Genomic DNA, 25,313 nt, shown 5'->3' with positions numbered 1-25,313 from the left:
GGGGCAGATGTGACAGATGGGAGACCAGGGAGTTCAAAAGACAATACTGAAAACATGCCAGACAAGTATGGAATTTGGGGACAATGAGTATTAAATGGATTTCCTGGGGAATCCCTAGGGAGAGGTTAATCCAAATTCCCCACCTTAGGTTATGCAAAAACCCAGCCTTCTGGTGCTATGCCCTGTGGAGAGGGTCAGTGTCTGCTCGTTACAGAAGGCCAAGATCAAAGGTCTGAGCTGTGTAAAGAAATAGCTAATCTGCCCCATCTCTGTTCTGGACCTAGACCGGATGAACTTGTAATAATGGGGAAAACCCAGTTCTGGGTTTTGGAGGGCTCAATCTGACCAGAGCCCTAGGTAGGAGTTGGGGGTGACCTCTGGAAAGCGTTTTAGCATGTGTGTAGGTTCTTTTGTTGTTTTAATATGTTTTCTCTGTAGTGCTTTCACCTTACAAACAAACTTGCTTGCTGAGAAAAACCCGTGTGGTAACTTCTCACTGCAGGCAATACACTGGTCGTTGCCTTTGGAGAGAGAGCAGAGCACAGACACTGGCCTTTTAGGCAGTCTGGCTTGCTGGAGATATCTCAGGGTATGGCAGGGAGATGTGCAACTTTAAAATCCTCACTCAGGCGAAGACCCACACCTCACTCACTCCTGACTAGGAGGTCGTCCGGTCATGGCTCATGCCCTTCCAGACGTCAAGTTCGGAAGAACTCAAACTTTTGAAAACCAGGAAATACAGAGCTAGGGTAAACACGCATGTGGTGATGCCCCAATTAAGCACATAACACATACTCACACTCTGCCTTTGTCCTGCACTGAATAGGAGCTACCTACACATGCACTACGCCCAGCCCACTCCACAGAAAACATCACATCTAAGTTTTACAACTCCCTCAGCTACTTTTACAACCTTCTCACACTTATTCACAGGATATCAAACACTAACTTTCCATTTACCCATCATTAAACGCACATACCACACTCATTGCCTACCCACCTGCTGACAATCCCCAGGGCAAGACCACGCTGTGTCCAGCTAGTAACAAAGCCTCGACAACGCAGCAACAAAATGAGACACATGGGATCTCCCAAGGTACATACACTTCTTCCTTTGACCACACACACAGGGATCAGGGAGAGGGGCTCATACCCCCACCCTAGAGGGCCACAATCCCTCAGATCACTTCATATCACAATCCCAACCCCAACTCTTCCAAGCTGCTCCCACTTATTCCTCTACCATTCAATACACCTACACCTAACAGTGCATGCAGCGGAAATGCATGCAGATAATTCCCAGTGGCTATTCCAGCCCCAGGGGGCAGGAGGGTGGGCAGAGTTAAGGTTACGTGGGCATGTATCTTAACTCTGTATTTCCTGATTTCACAAGTTTGAGTTTTGCTGAACTTGACATTCTGGAAGGGCACAAGCTATCACCAGGCAACTTTAAGTCAAATAACTCAAGTCAAATTGTCTCCAGAAAGAAGCCAGCATCTGTTTGCCTGGTAAATAAAATAATCTTTGGCAGGTTTTTGGAAGGAAGCACATTATTGAATGGCTATGATGAGTTCTCAAAGAGTGCTTTCATCTCATCCTCTTCTTCCACATCCTCTTCTTCCTCAACACAACTCTGATGTCCAGTCCCTCATGCTGCTGCTGCTCCTGTTCAGAGTAACTGGCCCCATACCAGTATCCTCATCGCAGGTGAAAATTCTTCAGATGCCCTGACCTCATTTACATCCCCCAGTGATTGGACAAAAGCCTGGAACACATCTACTGTACTCCGTCCACCATTCCCTGGCTTCCTCCTTTGCCTAGTTAAAGGGCTCAGTTCTACAACCCCCACTGACTTCCATGTCTGAAATAGACCAATATGTCAGTACAGTAGATGGCTGTGGGCTGGCACTAGCAGAAGTGCCTTAGGGTGATCAATCTATGCGGGTGGTACCTGTATTTGGATTGCCCCCTGCTACATGCACAAGGCCTAAATGTGTCTTTTTAGCATACCCCCTTATCCGACTACTACCTCCCGTGCATGCTGACAACCAGTAAAGGCAATCAAAAAACAACACAAGGCAGCCAGAGAGACTTGCTGAGCTGTTCCCCAGGCTGCAGTTACTAATTTGTTAGTGACTAGAACTATGGTGAATGAAAAGTAGTGGCAGAAAACTGGAGACCAATTAAGTCTACAAACGCCCTTGGTAGAGAGACAGAACATTGTTGTATATGGGAGGAGACAAATTAATGTTAGATTATTGTGATATATTGTTTTTATCTTGGTATTGCCTAAGGATTCTGACCAGGGTCCCATTGGACTAGCACTGTCCAAAGAACAAAAAGCCAGTTCCTGCCCCAGTGAGTTCCCAATCTAGGACTCAGACCTATGTTAAACCCATTCAATTACGAATGTCAAGTCTGACATAACCCCACTGAGTCAAGGAAATTCAGAATTAGTGGGGGCTGAAAAATTTAGAACAAACAATTTATTTGTCAAATGTCTTTGTTTTCTATTTGTGAGATGTCCACAAAGAAATGTCTTTTTTTATTATTATTCAAATGTTATTTGTAAATGTCTTCAGCCATTTATTCCTGATTTGTAAACTGTTAGCAAGCTGTTACTTAAATACTGTGGCACTGTTTCTATTCCTTGACCAGATGACTTCTATAATGAACCACCTACAGTGCTCATCTTGATTTCTTTATCTAACTGCAACAGTGACCATGGCAATCCAAGAGTCACACTGTTGTTGGTTAAAAGAAAAGGAGGACTTGTGGCACCTTAGAGACTAACAAATTTATTTGAAAATAAGCTTTCGTGAGCTATATCCGATGAGGCTATAGCTCACGAAAGCTTATGCTCAAATAAATTTGTTAGGTGCCATAAGTACTCCTGTTCTTTTTGCGGATACAGACTAACATGGCTGCTCCTCTGAAACCTGTTGTTGGTTAGTAACAGTTTGACGTTTGCTTTCAGGTAGTGTCATGACTGAGCATTAGAGCCAAACATTGACTTTTCATGATCATTTCCACTGGTAAAAATCCACTTGAAAGTAAGTGTGTGCAAAGCAAACAGAAAAGGAGCAAAAACACAGTCCTAGTATATATATTTAAGACGCAAATGAGTATTTGCAAAAATGTTTGTTGTATTTGCCCAGCTTTCATTCCTAGATGTTGCAGGAAATATAGTTGTAGGATCCACTTCTGCAAGTCTTCTGTGCCTGTTGTTATTATTATTACTTATTGGTGTTAATCCAGTGCCTTGGGCCACCATTCAAGGGAAAGGACCCCATTGTTCTAAGCATTGTAACCCCAGCAAAACCAAACAAACCAACTCTGCTGCAGCCAGTCTCAGGCCTAGACTCAGGCTCAAGCTGTAGCACTAAAAACAACCATGTCAATCTTCTGGCTTGGGCACCTCCCTTCCCAGGGTCCGGCACTCCAGCCCAAGCTAGAACATCTACACCGCTACTTTTAGGCTCTGAGACTAGCTGGAATGGGTTTTTGGTGTTTTAGTTTGCAGTGCGCACATGCCCACAGAGTGAAAAGACAGTCCCTGTCCCAAAGAGCTTACAATATAAACTATGGAACTCTCATGGCGAACTTGCTGGATGAGAGTCATTGCATGGTAGAGAACACAAAGGCCCCCATTCTGCAATGAGTTTTGCATGAGCAGACCACTGTGGCCACTGAAGAAGTGGGGTAAATGTTTGAGATCTCTCCAATATCCACGCGGGACCAGTTGTTTATCTTCTCCGGGTGCCAGTCACATCCGCAACAATATCGAGCATCGTAGCTTTTTGCTTTAATTTCCTCCATTTTAAATTGTGGTTATAGAAAGAAAGAAGGAAAATGAATGACTGTGTGAATGTGACACATTGTTTTGAGAGTGGAACAATTTGGAAAAATTTACCAAGGGTTGTGATGGATTCTCCATCACTGACAATTTTTAAATCAAATCTGGATTTAATTGGATTTCGGTATTTTTCTAAAAGATCTGCTCTAGGAATGATTTTGTGGACGTTCTATGGCCTGTTATATAGGAGGTCAGACTAGATGATCACAATGGTCCCTTCTGGCCTTAGAATCTATGAATCAGTAAGTCTAAAGCTCTTTTAGACATATGTTAATAAATAAATCCAGTATAATGTAACAGCGGTTCTGTGTTTTATCTTATATTCAGAGGATACAGTGTAACAGCTGCCTACTACAAACGCACGTTAACAGCATGTATTCCTAATTATGTCTCCATAACCAGCTTAATTTAAACACATTTTATTACTGTTAATAATAAAAATCACATATCTAGCATTACAAATTTACACTGCATTCTACATTACAGCCATATGAAATCAATGGCAGCACTCTCTTTAACTTCCCTGAGAGCACAAGAAAGCCATGAGACTGTAAGCTCATTAGGGAAGGGAATATGCATGAATCTAAAACCTGATCCTGAGAGGTGTTAGCCACCTCCTGCCCCCCCCCCGCCGAGGACCATGAGGGTGTGAATGAGGTCACATGAGGGTGTGCGGCACCTGGTGCAAGGCATGCAGCATCTTGCAGAGTCAGGCCTTGTGAGTAATGACATGTCTGCATGCTTAGCAGCCATGGTTTAACAACAGGTGCGATTTAAAATCAAAGTGGTGAAATCAGTGCAAAAGGTTGCGTGGACCCCCCCTGAAATCAATATAAACCTGGCTTATAGAGAGTTGAATCGATTAGGAACAGGTTTAAGCTAAATAAAAATAAGCCATTCTTGAATGAAAAAAGGAGGGTCTGACAGAGTTTTGCAACTTGTTTGACTTGTGAGTAGACAAATCCTAAATCACGTTGCCCAACCCTAAACAATTTATAATCCAATAATTTAGTTCTCCTCTTAGTGAAGTGAAAGGAATATAGCCATTGATTTCAGGTAGAACAGATGAGGTGCTTTTGTCTTCATACACGTTCACAAGTAGAACCATAACCGTTTTCAAAGACAATTACCCATTTGTCTGTGGTAATAGTACATGGACAGGAAATATTTTGTAGTTCAAATTCCTTGATGTGACAGCATGGCTCTGAGTGAAGTGAATCCAAGGGCAGAATTTGTCCCTTAACATACATGCCCATCAACAACTTTTCAAACCTTTTTAGTTCTGCCATTTTTCTCCCTAGTGGCCATTCTCCAGCATGGCTCCATCTTAAATCTCTCCATATCTGACAAACTTTTAAAACCCTACCAGACAAGAAAGGCTTCAAACCACAATTTAAACAAAATAAGGTCAACATTACTTTTTTTTCCATTCTGCTAATAAACAGCATAGAAATTACAACAAAACCCTATTACTATATTTGCTCATTCATAGAAAAATATAAAATACAGTTGCTAGAGAGAGGTGATCATTAGTCAACATACAGCTTCCTTGTGGCCAAAACAAAATGTTAGGCCCCAGTTCTGCAAAAAGGACTTTTACATGTGCCTAACTTTACACACTGTGAATAGTCCCATTAAAGTCAATGGGCCAGCTCATGGGGCATAAAGATAAACACATGCATAAATCTGTGCAAGATCCAGGTCCTAAACCACACACTATGGCCTGAGCCTGAGGTGGTGTGAAGCAGCATAGCTCTGTTGTCTGCAATGGAGCAAGGCTCATTTACACCAGAGCAGGATCTGGCCAAATATTTTTGCACTGTAATGTCACCAGTGTAAAGACAGTTCTATTAGTAGAACACCCTTTTGTATAAAAAAGGGTGTGCAAATCATTTTAAAATATCTGAAGTCTGATATAGGACCCAATCAGATTCCTTTTGCAGTCTAATGAGAACAGAACTGAAGCCAAGAGATATTTTTGCAAACTGCCTTCTTTTATTCCAGTATTTTGGAGAATGTCAATGATCATAAAAAGTTAGGAGATGGAAGACACTGACTAGAGGTGGATAAATGAGTAGCTTTGCCACATGTCTGGATTAAGGACTCTGAACCCTAACTAATGGCTCATCTCTGAATGAGCAAAATGGTCTAATATGACCATTAGCATGGGAGAGGACAGCAGAGACAGACTGATGTAAAACACTCTTGAGTACCCTAACTCTACATGAACTGCTGATCTGGTTTTCCAATTGTCGTCTCCAGTGTTTTCCTTAGTAGTTATGGGCCACATCAAACCATTTTGTTCTGTACATGCAATTCCCAGTGATATTCCTCAGAGCTCTGCACAAAGGCTGAGGTAACATTTTCAAAAGTAAGTGACTTAGGAATCCATGGAATTTAAGCGCTTTTGAAAATTTTACCCTGTGGATAACATACAACCGTAGGATCTTTGCTCTCATCCTGCATTCCTTTCCTTTCCCCCTAGTAGCTTCTGAACATTTCTTCATTGTGTAAGTGGTAAGTAGCTTCCTTAAATCTGACTCATCTTTGTCGTATCCAATCAAGCAGCGTTTTAATATTTTCAAGCTGCCAGTATAAAAAAAAATTAATCTGATTCAACAATCACATGCACCTAGAAAGTCACCTCCTTGCAAGAACTGTGATGACTCAGAAAATGCTTTTATGATTTAGAGTTGACTGTTGCCCAATGTACTAAGATAAATTGCCCATGATTTCTCACAAGCGCTGCAACAATGTACGACCAAAATGGCACTGAAAATGCTGCATTGCACAACTATTTAGAGGTTTCTTTTGGTGATAAATAATCAAAAAACTGTCTTCTAATCATCAGAGGGACGGGCAGAAGTGGTTAGCTTTCATACCTGGCCTTTCAGAGAATGTTACAGGTTTTTAAATGATGAGTCAGCAGTATTCTTTGCTTGTTCCTGCCAGTGCAATTTCTTTTTGGCTTTCCCTTCTCCCACAAACCAATCTAAGTATGATTGACACCCCCGTAAGTAAGCAGCAATACCTTGTACAACATGGGACTGGGGAACTGACTCACGTCTATTCATCATGTCTACCTTAACCCTCACTCAGTATTGTGGAATCACCATGTAATTTACATCGAAAGCCAAGTCATTAACCAGTAGATTCCTGGGAAAATAAAATGTCCACCTCACATATTTGTGCTATTAATTAATTAATTAATTATTACTAGCACACCCATTTCTAAGGTCAATATACTATCTAGGCTCCCATTACTTTGGCATCTAGGTTCCTTAAGTAAACTTTGTACTTACACTGTTCCCTCTGCCAGAGGATCTCAAAGTGTTTTTCAAACTTTAGGACTTCAGAGACAGCTCCCTGTGGAGGCAGACAAATGCTACCACCCACTTTTTATGGATGAGAAAAGTGCGGCACAGACACAAAGTGTTGTTTCAAAAGTGACAAGGAGCAGCCTGCAGCAGTTGAAGCCAGGTCTCCTGTCTACCAGGCCTGTGCCTTAATCACCTTTCTTCCTCTAGTTAATGGCGTCTAATGCTATGCAACAGATCTGGGTTTAGTTTCTGACCCAGTCTCACTTTGCATTTTGTAGCTAAGCTACTGAGAAAGTATCACCGATGGGTTGTGTCTGATGACAGGTCCATCCCACCCATCGCCCCAGGGCCTTGAGGATGGGAGTCGGGGGGTGGTGGATTCCGCTGAGTACAGGAGGATTGATGTGGTTAGGGTACTAACCAAGATCTTGGGAAACTAGAGTTCAAGTCCCTGCTCTGCCACAAACTTCCTGTGTGACCTTAACCTCTCTGTGCCTCAGTTCCCCAGCTGTACAATGGGGATAAGAGCACTGCCCTACCTAGGGGCGTTTTGATAACTACATTGAAGATTGTGAGGTGCTCACATACCAAGGCAATCGGGGCCTTATAAATGTCTATGACAGAAAGGTAAAAAGAAAAAAAAATCAGCACAGAGGGAACTATGTATGTTACTGCCACTAAAATAAAAGGAAATGGCCAAACTGCACACTTATGTTCAACACTCAGCTGTCCTAAAGAAGAGCGACCTGGCTTTAATCCACTTTGGATATTTTTCACATGATTTAAGAAAAGACAATACGGATACTGGTAGACTGTGCAATGAATTTGGCTGGGAAGCTGAATAAAAAATTGAGGTTCCTCCTGGAACAATTCTAAAGTAGAACCCCTGCTTACCAGCAATGTCGATTCTTTCGAAAAGGGGCACGGTAAGAATCTGCATTGTGCTTATATTATGATAAACCTCTTAATAAACAGTATTAAGACCTAGAGGTCCATTTCTTCTCAGGAATTAAGACAGACACACCACTGGTGCAACTCCCAGTAATAGTTACACTAGGGATAAATGTGTATTTTTCAATGCCCTCAATGAATGTGGCCAAACTGTCATCTGTTTAAATAAAGTCGATGCCAAAATATCACATAACTTTGGCTTCATGCCCAAGAGTTCAGAAAGTGTAATCTACCACGTAATTGCCTCTATACTCTTTGGCTTCTGTTCTTTATTCCTATCGTTCCACAAAATTCCCTTCTTTTTGCCATTTCTCCACTGTATCCACTGGTTTGCAACTTTAGTTAAATGCCTCCTGTCAACCTAGCACAAATCTAATACAGTAAGCAACCCAACTGTTGCTTTAAGACTATAACATTATTTTCAAATGATTATTTACAGGATAAATAATATGTAATAATTGATACAGCATACATAACGTATAGTATAGCAGCCTTTTACTTTTCTTTTCTGTAGATAGAAGGGACAATTTGCAGTAGGATTACCAAGGAGCTGGCTACAGCTACAGGGTTAAAATAAATTATAACTGCATAAATTGGAGGTATAAAAATATACATAGTTCATTTTTAAGTCATCTCCTCTCTGAAGTATAAACAAACAGATGAAACTTGAGTTTCTCTGCGCTCAGGAGATCACAAAAGGTTTGGTAAATGGCTGCACACTTCAATAAGAATTTCCATAAGAGAGGAAAAGCATTATAGCCAAAAGAATTGCATAATCCGAGATTTTGATTCACCATTCACTAATTGGTGAAAAACCATGCAAGTCAAACACGGTCTGTTAATGATGGCCTCACTTCTATTTCTTTATTTTTATCTTGGTGGAGAACATTCCTTTACAATTCTCCAGTACTGCAGCAAAACCTTGAATGCTGACATCAAGACTAGTAAGCAGCATTAGACCTTGAGGCACCATTTGGAAAGCGTTAATGAATTCAGATTGGTACCGCAGTTTGGCTTGTTGCCCTAGGATCATGGAAGTGAAATTACAAGGGTTGGAGGAGGGAGAGAAAAATGACTTGAGCTTAGCCCAAAACAAGTTGTTGAACATATGTTTCATGAATCAAAGAATTTTATACATATTGCTGGTCCATGCCTTTTGGCCATAACGAGTCCTCATGTTAATGAATATCAGGGAGGAAATATTATTAATGCCGTCTATGCAAAACATAACAAAACAAAACATTTCCTTTGAAGAAATCTGAAAAACAGCAGAAATCCCCCTAAAGACAGAAGAAATATGATGGTCTATAGAACAGGGAGAGATGTAGAAGAATGTATATACGTATAGTATAAAATATCCATTACAGGCAAGATTCTGGTCAGAAAATAATTATCGAGAATGTCAGATGGCCTGATGACAGCCTGAAAAACATACTCGTTTTAGTTCAGAAATAGCATCTATCAATCAATTTCGATTGTACGGGAAGTCCAATTTCATTATCATCATGATAAATGAAAATATTAAACCAAAATTCACAGGGAAGCCCGTTAGCAGTTGCTGTTAGCTGAGAGCAAAGATCCAGAAGTGCCATTGGGTTTACATGTTTTCTGATTCATCCCAATATCTGACAACTGGAAACAGCACTGGACATCTCAGGAGACTGGGCTTTTTCACAAAGTTTCCGTTATTCCTGCTTTCACCCAGGCTGGAAATACCACAAGAACTCCCTTTCCTGCAGAATTTTCTTTTTATTGTGTGCGCGTGGGGGGGAGTTTGGGGGGCTTCTGATATCCCCAAAAGACACCATGAAATAGGATAATGAAGACATCTTTGCAAGTGTGGGCCTTAACACTGCAAACACTTATACACCCGCTTAACTCTAAGCACATGAGTAATCCCATAGAGGTTAAGCAGGTGTGTAAGTATTTGTAGGATTAGAGGCTTAATTTTTAAAAGAAGTTGAATTTTTCTGAATTCTACATTGATTCAGGGTTTGGTTCAGCTTCATTTTTTGGAGCAAAGATTTGGATCCTTTCTTATTTCAGTCGTTCAATTAGCACTGATATTGGCATAACCAGTCTCTTAACAGCTAAAAGGACAATGAACTTTGTGTAAAGATTACATGAATGAAATCCCATTACTTCTAGGAGGCTACTGTAGGTTTGTGATGAGATATAACTACAGAAGTTAAGCAAAATGAACAAAGCGCTTCTGAATTTTGTTCGATTGTTGGAGTTCTCCAAAACATCTGGGTTTTTTTTTTTTTAAAAAAGAAAGGTATAGACTTAAAGGAGGCTGATCAATCTCATGACAATGGAGTGGATGCCCATTGGGAGGTTTGGCTTGAAAGATACTGGGAGAAGTATGGCACATAAGGGGTTAATGAGTGATGATCACACACATTATCTCCACTGAAAAAGGAGACACACAGGCAGTTTTGAAAAAACTTCCAAGTGACTTAGGACCATGAGTTCCATTGAAAAATCAATCTGATTTGTGTTCCTAAAACACTTACATCCTTTCAAAAATCCCACACAGTTTGCAAGGTCCTCATTCTGAGGGCCCTATTACAAAAGAGCTCCTTTCTCCAGTGACTTCTCCAGCAGGCCTCTATGCTATGCCGATAGTCTCAAAAGATTAAACAACAGAAACAAGAAAGAGAAGGAGAATATATATTTTCTCATTTATGTTTCAGCAACAAAACATTCATAAATAGCAGATTCTGCTGCTTTTGTAGCAACACATAGCAAGAGCCTCTTCTGTGCTGAATGACGTATCTAATAAACACGGGGAATGTACTCCTCCAGTGTTGCCCCATAGACCTGGTACATTAAAATTCCATGCACCAAAACCGAAGCTGTATTGAGGCACGTGTATTTTCTGGCAGCAAGGTGGGGGTTAAAAGCAATTCCCCCCACCCAGTATTAAGCCATCTCTATGCTTCCAGGTCTGAGTTCTGCGATAGATCTTACCTGGCTAAAGCAAACCAATGAATTTAACCCCATTCTTAGTATGAGATGTAGCTTTCAGTTACACTAAAACCCATATTAAAAAGACCCCCTTTTTAACGCTATTACCTCTCAATGTGGATGGAGGATTTTGTACAGCTTTCACAGGGGTTCCAAATCCATGTAAGCAGGTAAACAGCCGTTAGTATTCACCTCTCTGGTGACCACTGAGGCTGAAATGACTGACCTGATGAGGTAGTCACCAGATCAAACAGTCTAAGCTTATATGTACATATTAAAAGTAACTTTTACAGTCTGCACTGAGATCAGATTTAATGCCCAAGTAAAGCTGTAACGTAGCACAGTATGACAGAGTGAAAAAGCACATACGTTTCTAGAAGATTGTATCAGTATTAACTCTACACTCCTATCTGTTTATAAATATATTAAAATATAACATGCCTTACCTTTTTGATCTGTGGAATAAGCAGACCCCAATCAGTGCGCCTCGTCAGAGACAACAGGCTGGAGAATCTGTTAAAATAAGCCAAAAAAAGGAGTGATAATATTTTATTTTTGATGAAACAAAGTATTTTCTTCAGCTAACGGGAAAAAAAACTAATTGTTTTTGTTATACTAACATAGATACATGTATAGATACGTATACACATACAGCATGTACTATATACACATCTTGAATTGATCCAAGGTACACTAACGCAGCACTTAATACCCAGCAGACTGAATTCGGAATGCTACAACACAATGGTGGTTTTCTTTTAATGTTCCAAAATCACACAAAGCTGACATTTTAAAAAAGAAAATCATTACCAGCTCATATGCTGCCATACCACAAAAGCCTATCCTTAACTAACTGCTGCATAATCATTCTCCCGGAGTGTTATTATCCATCGGCTCGCTGCCTATCTCCAGACAGACGCAGTCTGCAAGCCACCAGCTTGCATCTACCATGTGTACGTTGGGAAAAGGAAAACGGCAAATTAGAAAAAGTCCCTGCAGTGGTGAAAAGGAAAAGAGGGCGAGTGGGAGAGGAAGAGGGAGCTCACTGGCCACAGAATTTTCGAGAAGGATGACAAGGCAGCCAGCTCCGCCATCATTCACGTACAATAGGGTACTGCATTTGCGTCTGCTTAAGCAGTTTGTCAAGGGGTTTCTGGTATCAAATGCCTGACAGGCATTTTAATGCATTCAGCCAAGTGTGTCCCCAGGAATCAGGCCTCTAATCCTATGAATTTCATCAACGGGTTTCCTTTGTGCCATTGCCAAACACACACACACGCACCCACTGCACACAGGCAGCAGCATGCGGTATTTCTGTTGCTATACCAGTCCAAATCCTACACGGGTTTTACGTACTGTATATGCTGAAAAGGAGGTCTCATTTTCTGCATTATGGAAGGGGAGTGGTTTGATATTTCTGCTTTATTTTTCTATTTGGTGTTTCATTGTCAGCTCATTTACTCGGCTACTTGAGCCCGAGTTTGCTTATTTCCAGTGACCGAGAAAGACAAGAAATTCCCAGCAGAGCTCAGATGTTGTGAATGGGGGACCTTTGTCGCCAGTATTTGTCACCAATATTCCATGGTTCAGCTTGCAACTAAGCTCCTGTCAAAAATCCAGTTTTGCCCCCACTGCCCTACAGTTTACATATTGGGCTCAAAATGCGTATGCTAGATCAGGAGCTAGGGTAGATTTTTTTAAAAAGCCGAATTTGAACAGACTCAGATTAGGTGCTTCTGAATTATGGCACCCTATATATTGAAAAAAAGTGTTGAACAGAGTTTCAAAACCTGTCAAACTTGTTTTCAAGGAGGGGAGGGCAACTTCCTAGCCAAAAAAAAAAAAAAAAAAAAAGACAGAAGAAGAGATCAAACTTAATAGCCTGAACTCCCCTGGCTATCTAGCGCCCGGGACTAAAATGTAGTTGATAAAAGTCTAATTTCTTTTTGAAAATAAGTTAAGGTAAACTGAGGCCCCGATCCAGCAAAGCACTTAAGCCCATGCCTGACTTTAAGCACATGGGTAGTCTCACGGAAGCCAGCGGGACTACTCATGAATTTAGAGTTAGGCACACATGCTTAAGCATTCTGCTGGATAAGGGCTCAATTACGCATGTCAAATGGCAGATGAAGACCGTTTTAAACAGCAAGTTGTTGTCCCTTTTCCTTGCAGAGTTAGACCCCCACAGTGTAACCCTGTCTCTGGGGGGGTCTGGTCAATGGAACAGAGGCCATTTCCCTCCAAAAAGCGTTTGTGAGGAGACCTAACAAGCCTCCCAAGTCTTGTGGGCTGATGTGGGGGATCCAGCATGGTGCTCAAGGCTTGTGAAAAGGGCTGAGAAACATCCTAAGGTTCACTGAGGGGTCTCCCCTACCACAGAGTCCAGGAAGTCCAGAGGGAGAGGGGGCAATGCCCTGCCTGACCTCCTCCTCCCAACCCCCTCTTCTCACCAAGTCCCCATTCCCTGTGGGCCTCCCGAGGTCTTTTTGACTGCCTGCCCTCCAAGAGTCACAGCAGGCAGTCAGGTAAAAATAACTGGCAAGCACCAACGCTTCCCGCTCTGCATTCGCCCGTGCCCAGGAGCTGGCTCCAAGCGCCCACACCAGCCCATCTCTCTTCTTGGAATCAAAGCTGGCCTGAGGGGTGGGCAATTGGGGCGGTTGCCAAAGCAACCTGGGGTGGGGGGAGGAGGCGAAAAATGTTTTCCACCCTGGGTGCCAAAACCCCTAGGGGGTCAGGCCTTCCTGAAAGCCCTTCTTCCTCACAAACCACCACATCTCCAGTGAGAGGGAGGCATGAGGAAACGGAGAAACCTAGTTTGATGAGGGCATGCATGGGACTGAGGTTCTGGGAGAGCATGAAGATATGGGGTGGAACAGGTGTCTTGCTAGGAGTTATGGGGGATGGGGACCCCTGAAGCAGCACAGGGGCAGAAGAGAAGCAAGCAAGGAAAGCACTAGGATTCTCCTGACTTCTCTTCCCAGCAAGCTTCCTGTGACTCATCAAAAGGGAGTCTCGCAGCTGCCAGCTACAGGAGGTTCACCATCTGCAGAAGCCAGGTCCAGTCTAGACCTTCGCTGCCTTCTCCCGAAGCATGGAGCTGCTCTCCAGCTCCTCCACCTAGCCCCCATCGGCTAGGAGCAGTACCCTCATGGGCCTCCAATTGCCCCCAAAGATCTGCTCCTCCACAGACTCCCCCAAAGCTCTTAGGGGGTCCCATAAACATAAGGCATGGGGGGAAAGAATAACGGGGACCCCTGAAAACCCTCCTAAAGACTGAACTGAGTGCAGATGGCTCTGAGAAGCCTCATTCATATGGCTCAGTGGGGGAGTCGATGCATTTCCCCAGGCAGTGCCCTATTTCTGGGCCCATCCTAGAACTTCAGAAGGCATGGTGACGTCAGGCTTCCTTCCTTCAGTCCTCAGGAAATCAAGCAGCTTATAGCTTCCTTTGGTCCTGAGTTTCAGGTCAGAACTATTAAAAAAATTATGAACCTTTGTGCATGGGAAGTTAAAGTTGGTAGGCCCAGATCAACAGTGAGTGTATACTGCCTTTAAAGAAAATTAGAGATCAGAATACAACCCTTTGGACACCCAGGAAACGCAGAATTGAGGTTGCACTTCTCAAACAAGGCACCCAAACCACCTCAACTCTGCCCAGGAAACGATGTCCTGAGAAAAATCGAACCATTGACTCCGACCATAGCAAACAGTTTCATTTCATCAGTCTTCACAAAAACCAGAGTGCCTCACTCATAAAGCATGTAGTGGGTGTGCTCCCTTCCAGCTTTCCTTATGGTCATACGATGCACATATGCAAGAATTTCATAAATTCCTGACCAGACAGACAACATCCACAGTCACTCTGGACCTGATCCAGCCAGATGCTGAGGGCATTCAGCATCTCACAGGGGATGCCTATGTCCTTCCAGGATCGAGCCCTGTGTATGCATGTATGCACCAGTTCTCCAAATGTCATTAGCCATAAAGCTAGCTTGTCTCCATAGATGATCCTCACATCCCAGGATAATGAAATTAGAGCACTTAAATGAGATGAGCAAAGGTTAGCATGGAGACAAATCGTCATACTTAGCATTGGGGATGCGTATTTGTGACGCAAATTATAAAACCGATGCTCTGTCATACACGTTTTCTATACCCTACCCATAAAGAAGGGAAAATGGGAAGCGAGAATCTTCGGGTACGTCGACACAGCATCTGGGAGGGTGCTTCCAAGCACAGGCAGAAAGAAGCATGCTAACTCTGCTCAAGAGAGCATGCTACCGTACGTGGCTGCGGCACCTGAGTACAATCCTGCCTGACCTGTCCCGATGCACTCAGGTGGCTAGCCCCCAACACCCATGCCACATTGCTATTTTCAGCGCACTAGCTCAAGCAGGGCTTGTGTCTGTCTACCCCTGCACCCTCCCAGCTGCTATGTAGACATACCCCACATAGGGGCAAGAAAGATAGTCTGCATGCCTTGTTTGTTCAGGGAAGACGTAACGCTGCATTTTCGGGGGTTTTAGCTTTGTGATGGGGCATCTGCCCCACACCGGCGTGTAAAGGGTTAACCTCAGCAGGGAGCAGGGGAGAGGAGTCCTCTGAGTGACCCACTCCAGCGCAGGCAATCCAGGAGGAATTGCAAGGAGCAACCAATCCGGGCCCAGCAGGCTCAGATAAGAGGAGCAGCAGGGCAGGGCCGGATCAGTTGCTGTTGGAAGCTCAAGGAGTGAGGACTATGTTTCTAGTAGGTGGAGAGACCTGCAGCACCTTGGACAGAGCAATGGCTGGCAAAGACTGGGGAGTAAGAGGGAGCTCTTGGCTGGCTGCTGGCACTGGGCAGTTGCATGCCCTGAGGCAAGGGTAAAGAAGGGGACGTGGGGAAGTGGCCCAGGGAGACATAGCAGCATGGTGAGAAGTTAAGGAGTTGCAACACGAGGCTGCTATCCACAAGGTCCCTGGCCTGGGACCCACAGTAGTGGGCCCAGGTCCCCCCCACACTCAGTACTGGGGAAGTGGCATGATTATTGGACTGAGACACTTACCCCTGGAAGGGGGAAATATGGATGGCGATGCGGTTAAGTCACAAGGAGGATGCTGTGGTTCCTGAGGCTGCGAGAGGGGCTTCAGGCAGACAACAGTGACAGAGTGATGGTGTGCAAACCATGGGTGGGAGGGCTTCAGCCTCAAGCTAATCCCCAGAGTAACCAGGAGGAGGTGCCAGACCAGCAATAAGTGACATGTACCATGATAAGCTTCTTTTTTAAAATTAGCTAATTTTTTCATTATTTCCATTACAGTAGCAGCTAGAAGCCGCAGCTGAGCTCAGGGTCCCATTGGATTATTTCCCTCATTGTAGAGACTGGGACTAGAGGCAAAGGACAATAAATGACTTACCCAAGGCCGCACAGGAAGTCAGTGGCAGACTCAGGAATTGCACTCACATTTCCTGAATCCCAGTCTGGTACAATTACCACAAGACCATCCTGCCATGCAAATTACTGCCGTCGGCCTGCACCCATCCCTTAACCTTAGCAAAGGCTTTTTTTTTCTGTGTGTGAATTTGGTTAACATTTTATGGGGTGCCTGTAGTGGCATCTAGTATGATCTCGACTGTAAGTTAAAAGAAAGATGCCTTGTGAACAGAATTTGTACCTTGGTGGTAAAATCAGCCCCCAACAGGCCCGACTATTTTGTTTTCACACCTTTTTGATTGATCATTTTAAGCACTAATGGAAGGATTGCTGCAGGGGCTGTTGTTTCAGCCCCAAAGCTTCAGGGCACAGCTGGAATCCCATCACTACCAGTTTCTCTGCCATAGTAAGAAACATCAGAATATGCCCATTTTACAGTGCCCTGTGCGGGGGCCAGTTTGGGAGAAGTTTTGGCATTCTCTCTCTTTCCTTTAGGAGGCGGAAACTAAATTGAAGGAAAAGAATTAATTCCGAGAGGCATATGTATGCACAGTACTATGTCTGCAAAACCTTTCAAAGGGGCTCTGCAGCGAGGAAGGTTGAGGCAAGAGTCAGCATCACTAAGTATCTCCATGGTTACTGGTACAGTTCAGATAAAATAAAAATAAAGCAGTGATGGGAGATGGGGAGCTGGGAAAAGCTGCAGCCTGAGTTACCAGCTTCTGCAGGTACTAAAGAGCAGAAGATTAAAAACTCATTGTGGAAAATTTCAGGATTGAAAGAGGCCCTGGTTTTGTCCCTAGCCTCCTACTTTAATTTCTTTTACAGTGAATTGATGCACAGACAACTTATCTGCCCATCTCACGCTGCCAGTCTATCCTGGGCCTTCTGACTTGTGTTGTCCATTTCCTTTACATTGGCTGCACCCTCCAGTTCTGTATCCTCAGCAAATTCTGTTATCTTGCTGGTACTTACATGCTCTTTCTCACAAGCTATTGACAAAATGAAAAAAACATCCGTACCATTATTCAACCTGGTGGCAGTCCACCAGTTGCCCATCTCCATTTCACAGTGCCTCCCAGCACATGGACCTTTGGCCTTGGCGATCTAAGCCAGTTCTCTATTCCCCCAATAGAATATCTGCAGACCTCAGAGATTCATCGTTAGTTGAGCACAGTATTATTACAAGGGATCTGAAAATCTAGATAAACTATGTCCACTCTTTGCTCCTTGTCATCTCAGTTGGTTACTTCTTTTTAAACTAGTTTCAGAGTAACAGCCGTGTTAGTCTGTATTCGCAAAAAGAACTTGTGGCACCTTAGAGACTAACCAATTTATCTGAGCATAAGCTTTCGTGAGCTACAGCTCACTTCATCGGATGAAGTGAGCTGTAGCTCACGAAAGCTTATGCTCAAATAAATTGGTTAGTCTCTAAGGTGCCACAAGTACTCCTTTTCTTTTTAAACTGTCAGACAGATGATTCAGGTATGAGCTCCCTTTTGTGAATCCAAGCTGACCCTCATTAATGAAATAACAACTTTCTAGGTATTTCTTAAATCTATCTCTGATTTCCACTTTTTTCCTGTTTCATCTTTACTGCTGAAGTCAATACTAAAGATTTAAAACATTCAAACCCTCCCAAAAATGCTTTTCACAGTGTGACTGATGCCACATGGAATCCTTTGAAGCTATCAGACAAATATATTTATTTTTCCAGGCCATTTCTCTCCCCAATCCTTTTATTAGAGGAAGAATCAAGACAGAAGTGAGTTTGCAGTAAGATATCAAAGATTATTGTGAAATTGTTTCCTTAAATGTCAGTTCAGTTTGTACTTTCATTTACTGTGTAACCTAATGATGTTTTATTAATTGTCTTGTCATGCCTCATCCTGAGAGCTCTAACTTGTTGTTATTCTATCTCAAATTTATAAATAAAATATCTTTTAAAAGCATGAATCATTTAGTTAAATCAGATTTCACATGACAAACAATTAAAAACTAATACTTGAGCTGACATGACCTTAAATGAATACAAATCAAGAAGTCCAATGCAAAATATACACGTTATCTATTCTGCTCCATCCCCGGGATCATGACAACATATAGACATATACTTTAAATCTATCCCTATTCAGATCAGCACTTAAGCACATGCTTAACTACAAGCATGTACTTAAGTTCCATTTACTTAATGGGCATTACAGGACTTAGCACATGTTGAAGGGCAGGATGATTTTCCTGAACTGGAGATCATATTGCAAGCTTCTCGTGGCATTTGATCTTGCACTGCATTATGCCAATAAACCAGTTTAAGCTGGCAACCTTTGCTCAGCAGTTGAGAATACGAGAAGTTCTCCCCCTTTAAAATTATGCCTTCTTAAGACTCAGTATCTTCCCTGGGTAGCTAAGCATTTTCTTCCATATCCACCCACTCGCTCAAGAGATTAAGAACAAGTGGTCGTTCAGATAACTTGTGACTTACTTGACAGTGAGACCAAGTAAACCAGCAAAAGAAATCGAAATAACATGTAGCAACATCTACTTGAATTAGTTTGAACAATTTCTCACTTAGCAAACTTTAATGTAACATAGGCAGTCAAGTAGAAACATCTGCAAGAATTCTCAGTAACCGGGCCATGTAAGAAGGGAAGCCTGCAGTTTAGCAACTCTGAAATAAAAAAGTATCACTACTATTTAGTGGGGAAACTGCAGCAAAGAAAGGAGAAATAACCAGGCAAAGTCACTCACCAGTCAGAGTTATAGATGTGAACAGAACCCGGGCCCCGACTCAATAAGATAGAGAAGCACGTTTCTAACTTTAAGAACCTGAATAGTCCCATCAGCTTCAATGGGTCTGCTCAGGTCTTTAATGTCATGTAGATGCTCAGGTATTTTGCTGAATTGGGGTCCTGGCCTCCTGACTTAATACAGTGCCGTATTTGATGGACCAAGCTGCCTGCTTCTCTTTCTCCATGGGTCTCAATCCTCCCTTTCAAAAATGAGCATGCCAGCAATGTTAGTACCCTACTAAGTGTAAAGGTAAATCATAATGTTTCCTTCTTCTACTTTAACTGGTTCATTTTAGGACGCCAGGGCTCCAGAACCATTCGCTAATCTCAATTTCCATCCATAGTCCAGGGCTCTGACTGACCCTCCCGCCCCTTCCAATAAAGGAAGAGGTACCAGAAAATCTCTGGAATGTCAGCAGGCACAGATGTGTCTACTGAGAACTCTGCAAGTAAACAACTAACAAGGAGAATGGAGGTCCTCCATCCCCTGAACAGGACGGCTTCTGCTGAGGACACAATGTCTATGATGGCCTTGCTGGCAATAGTTGCTGCAGTCATAGATATCATGTCCACAACAGCCACAACACAACAAATCTTACCTCGATGAACTCCTTTCCATAAGCGTTGACAAAACAGGTGAACGAAGCAGAAAGGAGAATGTCAGCAGTGGAAGATCAGGTACAAGGGCTCTCTGCCCAGGTGCAGAGAAGCCTCACAGATTTATCTTCTCTTAAATCTGAAGTGGCAGACCTTTGGGGAAGGTCTCACCATAATAATGTGAGAATTATAGGAGTACTTGAAAGAGCAGAGAAAGGGAAGCCCCTAGAACCCCAAGCTCCTTTCAGAAATGCTCAGCTAGTTAGAGAACACGCAGGTTTCTAAGCCAGGCTCAAATACCAAACCTGATTGTCAAATTGATCAGATTTACTGTAAAAGAAAAAATAGTGCAACTAGCTCATGGGGTGGGAGGGACGTTTTGGGGTAGGTCCCAAAACAAGATAATCATTTTTCAAGATTTATGGGGGGGAAAAAGTGGTTGCACAGAGATCAGCCTTTAGAAGAGCAAGGGAACTTGCCAAGCAGGGAGGGTTCAGCTCAATTTCATGTCAGTGTTTGGTGAGGGAGTTCATCTGATCCCAAAGCCACAAGAAGCAGAATGTTTTTTAGATAGCCTGAAGTGAACTGAGCACCTGTTCTGTTTTACACCAAGTTTACTTCCCAGTTGTTATGTCTGCCTTACCTGCATTGAACTTATCCAATTACTGTGACTAACCTGCTTACTTGGTTTATCGTTTCTGCTCTAAGCTTATACTTGATTAACTTTTGGGACATATATATCCCTTCTTGTTGAATGTGAAGTGCCCCAGCAGGGGAATTAAGGAACACCTCATCCCAAATTGATCTCACGGGAGTGCACTGACTGTGGAAAGGATTTATTTAAATATTGAGTGCCTTTGCTCCAGTATTTGTGCTGGGGAATTAATGAAACATTGGACATTACCCCTAACTGGACGGACCAACACGAACCATTTGTTTGTGACTACATGAAGCCTGTGTGTTAGCCCAGCACCGATGCACACCAAAGAGAGATCACTAGGGGCAGTGCAGCTCCCCATGGCTCCGTAGAAATGTGCGGGTTCCAGTTCCACTTTTAAAAATCGGTGCCAGCGGAAGACCCTGTTGTGCCACCACGCCTTGCTGCTAGGGGGCCTCAAAGCTCAGCAGCTAGACCTCCCCCGGGCTGGAAGTGTGAGAGGCGGCTCTCCTCCCTGCAGGACATCACGGAAAGCTGCACAGGAGCTGAACAATACAGCTATACCCCCATGGATCGATGGAGTAGAGGAGAAGACAAATGCAGGTTGCGGCGCTATATGGACAGTGATTTCTATCTTCCCCTATCCCCTCCAACTTCCTCCCTTTACCCCATGTCTCCTGCCTTCCTCATCCACCCTGCTCTCCCTACTGCCCCAGTCTTTCCTCTTGTTGCCCAAGCCCCATTCAACTTCCCCCACCCTAGCACATTCTATGAGCTCAAGCCCTGAGCTCATGAACACCAGCTATGAAGTTAATGCAGAAGTCACTTGTTCAACTGGATTGTTTGTTGTGTTCTTCGGTGCAGCCATTTGCAATGTGGTTTCTCCCTTATTACCTATATGTTTGTTTAACATGGGGAAAGAAAACAATGTTTGGTTGTAAACAGGAGGGGCTGTGGGAAGGTAATCCCCACAATACACAATGTCCCACTCAAGATGTATTACCAATACTCTGGTGTTGGGTTAGGCAAACTAAAAAGATTACAAGTTAGGAGACAATACACGGGCATATCCTTGACATATCTGGTTAAAAAAATGTTACGTTTGTGGAGTGTGGGCTCCCTTTCCCCTTACAATGGAGTTACTACTTTGTGGTATGGGAAAAATAAGATGCCCGATAAAATAAATAATTAATAACTAATTAAAATAATGGATATTGATGGAGCTCCCAGCATGGATAGTGTCTCCCCAGCCCATCCCATCCTGCACTTTTGATTGGTTTACTTTTATTTCTAGTGTTAGGTGTTTGATTATTGTTGCCTTTTCATTGTGATGTACCATGCTTGGTAATAAGTTAAGTTGTTATATGTATATTATGTGTTTTTATGTTTTTGCTTTAACTTGCCCTTTTGTGCTCTTCTTTCCCCCAGAGCTCTCTCCTCAGTATTCCCTAGAAGTCTGGCAAGTGGCAAGAGAATCAGCAATCTGGGGAATAAATGTCAAACATTTCATCTGTAGACGCCCCACCCTCATGGGCTTCTGTATGGGGGGGATGGGATGGAATACAGCAAGTGACAAACATTTCATCACCAATGGGTAGGGATTAGTCATATTCTTCTCCGGAACATAGGTCCTATTCCCATATAGATTTCTTTTTGATCTCCAAAGTCTTGGCTAATTCTGCAACTGACTCCTCCATTAAACACAATTTCTGTCTCTGAGTTTCCCTCTATAACTCTTCAAATAGCAACAGATCAAGGTAAGAAATAGCTATGCAGATGGAGATTTAATTCTTCACTTATCAGATTCCCCCTTTCAGAATTTTTGTTGAAAAATAATTTGGCCTGTTCCTCAAAACAAATGAACCCTCAACATCGTCTCATAGGTTTTTGTGGGAAACACTCAAGGCCTAGTTGAGGGGTAGAATTATAATTTTGCATCTGCCAAGAAGAGATAATGTGGAGAAAATGACACCCCTTGAGATCTGTCTTATGTCAGAGCCCCACCTCCAGATTTTCTGCACTCTCTGGTTAACTGTGGATATGAACTCAATAAGCTGCACTCGGTGCATGCTGAATTTGCCATATTTCAGCTCAGGCAGAACTTCTGGGAATTGGGAGAAAAAGCTGGCAAGTTGCTGGCATACCACCTAAGACAAAAGACCTCTGCATGTAGAATCTCGTCCAGCCATGATAAACATGGTAAATTACGTTGATCATCTTAAAGTATTAATAACAATTTTTAATGCCTATAAAGATCTGTACAAATTAAACATAACTCCTCCAAAGATGCTTTAGATCAGCTTTTCACAAATATTACATTACTGCAACCCAGCATCGAAACCTCACCATGCCCCCTACAGAGGATGAGTTAATTGAGGTGATTAAGAATAGGAATATGGAGTCAACCTCCAGGCCACATGGCTTCCCTGCCAAATTCCATAGACACTTCTCCTCCTCTCTCACAGGATACTTAAAATATTTAATAAGTCACCCCACAGAGAAGGAAGCCCTAATATAAGTTATTCCTAAACCAGGAAGAGATGCCACACTAGGTTCCGGTTGCAGACCATTTTCACTTATTTATAGTATTGTCAACATATTGACCAAAATTCTGGCAATGAGACTGGAGAAGGATTTGGGTTCTATCACACACCCAAATCAAGTTGGGTTAATCAGAGGCCATCATAGCTCTGATAACCTTCAACAACTTATTGATATTCTGGCAGTGAAAGATGATGCCCCCAAACTACAAGCCATATTAGCCTTAAATTTTGAGAGCATGGGCTGGAGGTATAGTTTGATACCCTTTAAAAACTGGGATTTGGAGAAGGAAATAGTTCCTGGATCCAAATGTTATATTCTCACCCAGCTCCTTGCATCCTAACCAATGATGTGACTAAGTGAATAGGGAAGTATTATTTACCCTTTCCCACAATACAAAAACCAGGGTCACCTGATGAAATTAATAAGACAGCAGGTTTAATACAAACAAGAGGAAATACTTTTCACACAACACACAATTAACTTATGGAACTCGTTGCCGTTGGATGTTGTGAAGGCCAAAAGTATAACTGGGTTCAAAAAAGCTGGGTGGGCAAGACAGGGATGGATCTCCTCAAAATTGCCCTGCTCTGTACACTTACCCTGAAGCTTTGGTATTAGCCACTGTTGGAGACATGATACTGGGCTAGACAGACCTGTGGTCTGACCAGCATCAGGGCTTTGGAGCTGTGCTCCGGCTCCGCTCCAGCTCCAGGCAAAAATCTGCAGCTCCACTACTCCGGAGCTGCTCCGCGCTCCAGCTCTGGGCTCCGCTCCAAAGCCCTGCCCAGCATGGCAGTTTTTATGTTCTTATGACGTTGGATTCCTTCAGCCTCTTCTGGTACTAAGCAAGGGTGCCCGCTTACTCTACTACTTTTTGATTTGTCTCTTGAGCCTCCAGAAAGAGCTGCATGGGCTTCTCCGGGTGTCTGAAGCATACAACTTGGTTCCATTGAATATAAATTAATGTTATCTGTAATTAGTGTATATAGCCAAACCAGAAACCACTAGTCCAGCCCTCCTGTAGCTAATTCAAAGATTCAGAGCAATATCTTGTTCCAAAATAAATTGGGAAAAATCAAACCTGTTGGAAATCTCCTGGCTTGTCACGTAGTGGGGGTTTTTCCTCAAAGGAATTTCCATATGCAAACTGATGCAAGGAAATACTTAAGTATAAAGTTACCAAGAAACATTAAGAAACTAGTGAAGATAAATTTAGATCCTGTACTCTCTCGAAAAACTAGAGATACTAATAGGTGGCATCCTCTCTTCATGAGCCTGGGGAGAGAGGGGTGAGGATTAATGTAATAAAAATGAATATTCTGCCTACACAGCTCTATATTCTAAGTGACTTACTTGTATACATCCCCCCATCTTATTTTAAAACATTATTAGTCTGTGGGGGCCTGGTCAATGCCCACAACTATCACTTTAAAAATGCCAGCTCCTTATAGCCAAGGGCTGGTGCGGAGGGGGGGGGGGAATCACAAACTTACAAAATTACATGAAGGGCCAGAGCTATCCTAGCTAAGAGATATCAGTTTCATCCTCGCCGTCATGCATAAATCACCTATCTGGGCCAACCTAACCTTAGAAACTGAGGGGGGGGGGGACACCTATAATTTGGAAGAACTGGCAATATATATATTTTCCAGTTAGTCAAGGATAATAGCTTTGTCTCTTTTCTAAATGCTAAAGCAGTGATATGACCTACCACGCTCAGCGGAATGGCAACTGTACCAATTTGATCCAGATGTCCTAAGGCTGCCAGAGGCCCCAGAGCTACTGGGAACCTTGGAAATGGTTCATAAGCTCTGCAGGCCCATGTCCGCTATGTGTGCTTTACTAATGAAGAGGAACGCCACAGGTCTGGAGTTCTTTGCGAAAACATGGCCTGGGGAATTACCACAGCCCTTGAAAGAACCTCAGGGGCACAGCGGAGGAGGGAATTTTAAAAATGCTCCTGAGGACCTCAGGCTACACCTGATACAACAGAATATTCTATTCAAAATATACTGGACACCACAGAGGTTGTGAAAAATGGGGCCTTGTCCTCTGATGTTTGTTAGTGCTGTAATAAAGAACAAGGAATTCTGGTACATATAGTATGGGGCTGTTCACCATCAGCCAGCTGTGGAAAGAGGTGGACACAAAAGTGAAAACAGTACTTGGCCTTCAGTAATCAAACCTCAGCTGAAAATTATATCCTAGGGT

General features: G+C 42.9%; 1 protein-coding gene across 50 annotated transcripts in view; it reads right to left on the bottom strand.

Annotated features, from left to right (window-relative positions):
- Positions 1-25,313, bottom strand: part of MAP2 (microtubule associated protein 2) — a 342,823-nt gene that overhangs the window by 182,234 nt on the left and 135,276 nt on the right. For 41 of the 50 annotated variants that reach the window (XM_043525130.1, XM_043525141.1, XM_037912108.2 and 38 more), the window contains one exon: positions 11,544-11,610. The gene's annotated coding sequence lies outside the window, so the exon portion shown is untranslated. Of the gene's footprint in view, positions 1-11,543; positions 11,611-11,907; positions 12,216-25,313 lie in introns of those variants that run through there. The other 9 variants (XM_037912102.2, XM_043525147.1, XM_043525135.1 and 6 more) reach the window with 7 other exon arrangements.

The sequence above is a fragment of the Chelonia mydas genome, chromosome 11 (assembly GCF_015237465.2).
Source record: "Chelonia mydas isolate rCheMyd1 chromosome 11, rCheMyd1.pri.v2, whole genome shotgun sequence".
NCBI classification, from domain to species: Eukaryota; Metazoa; Chordata; order Testudines; family Cheloniidae; genus Chelonia; species Chelonia mydas.
This window is presented reverse-complemented; position numbering and strand designations above follow the sequence as displayed.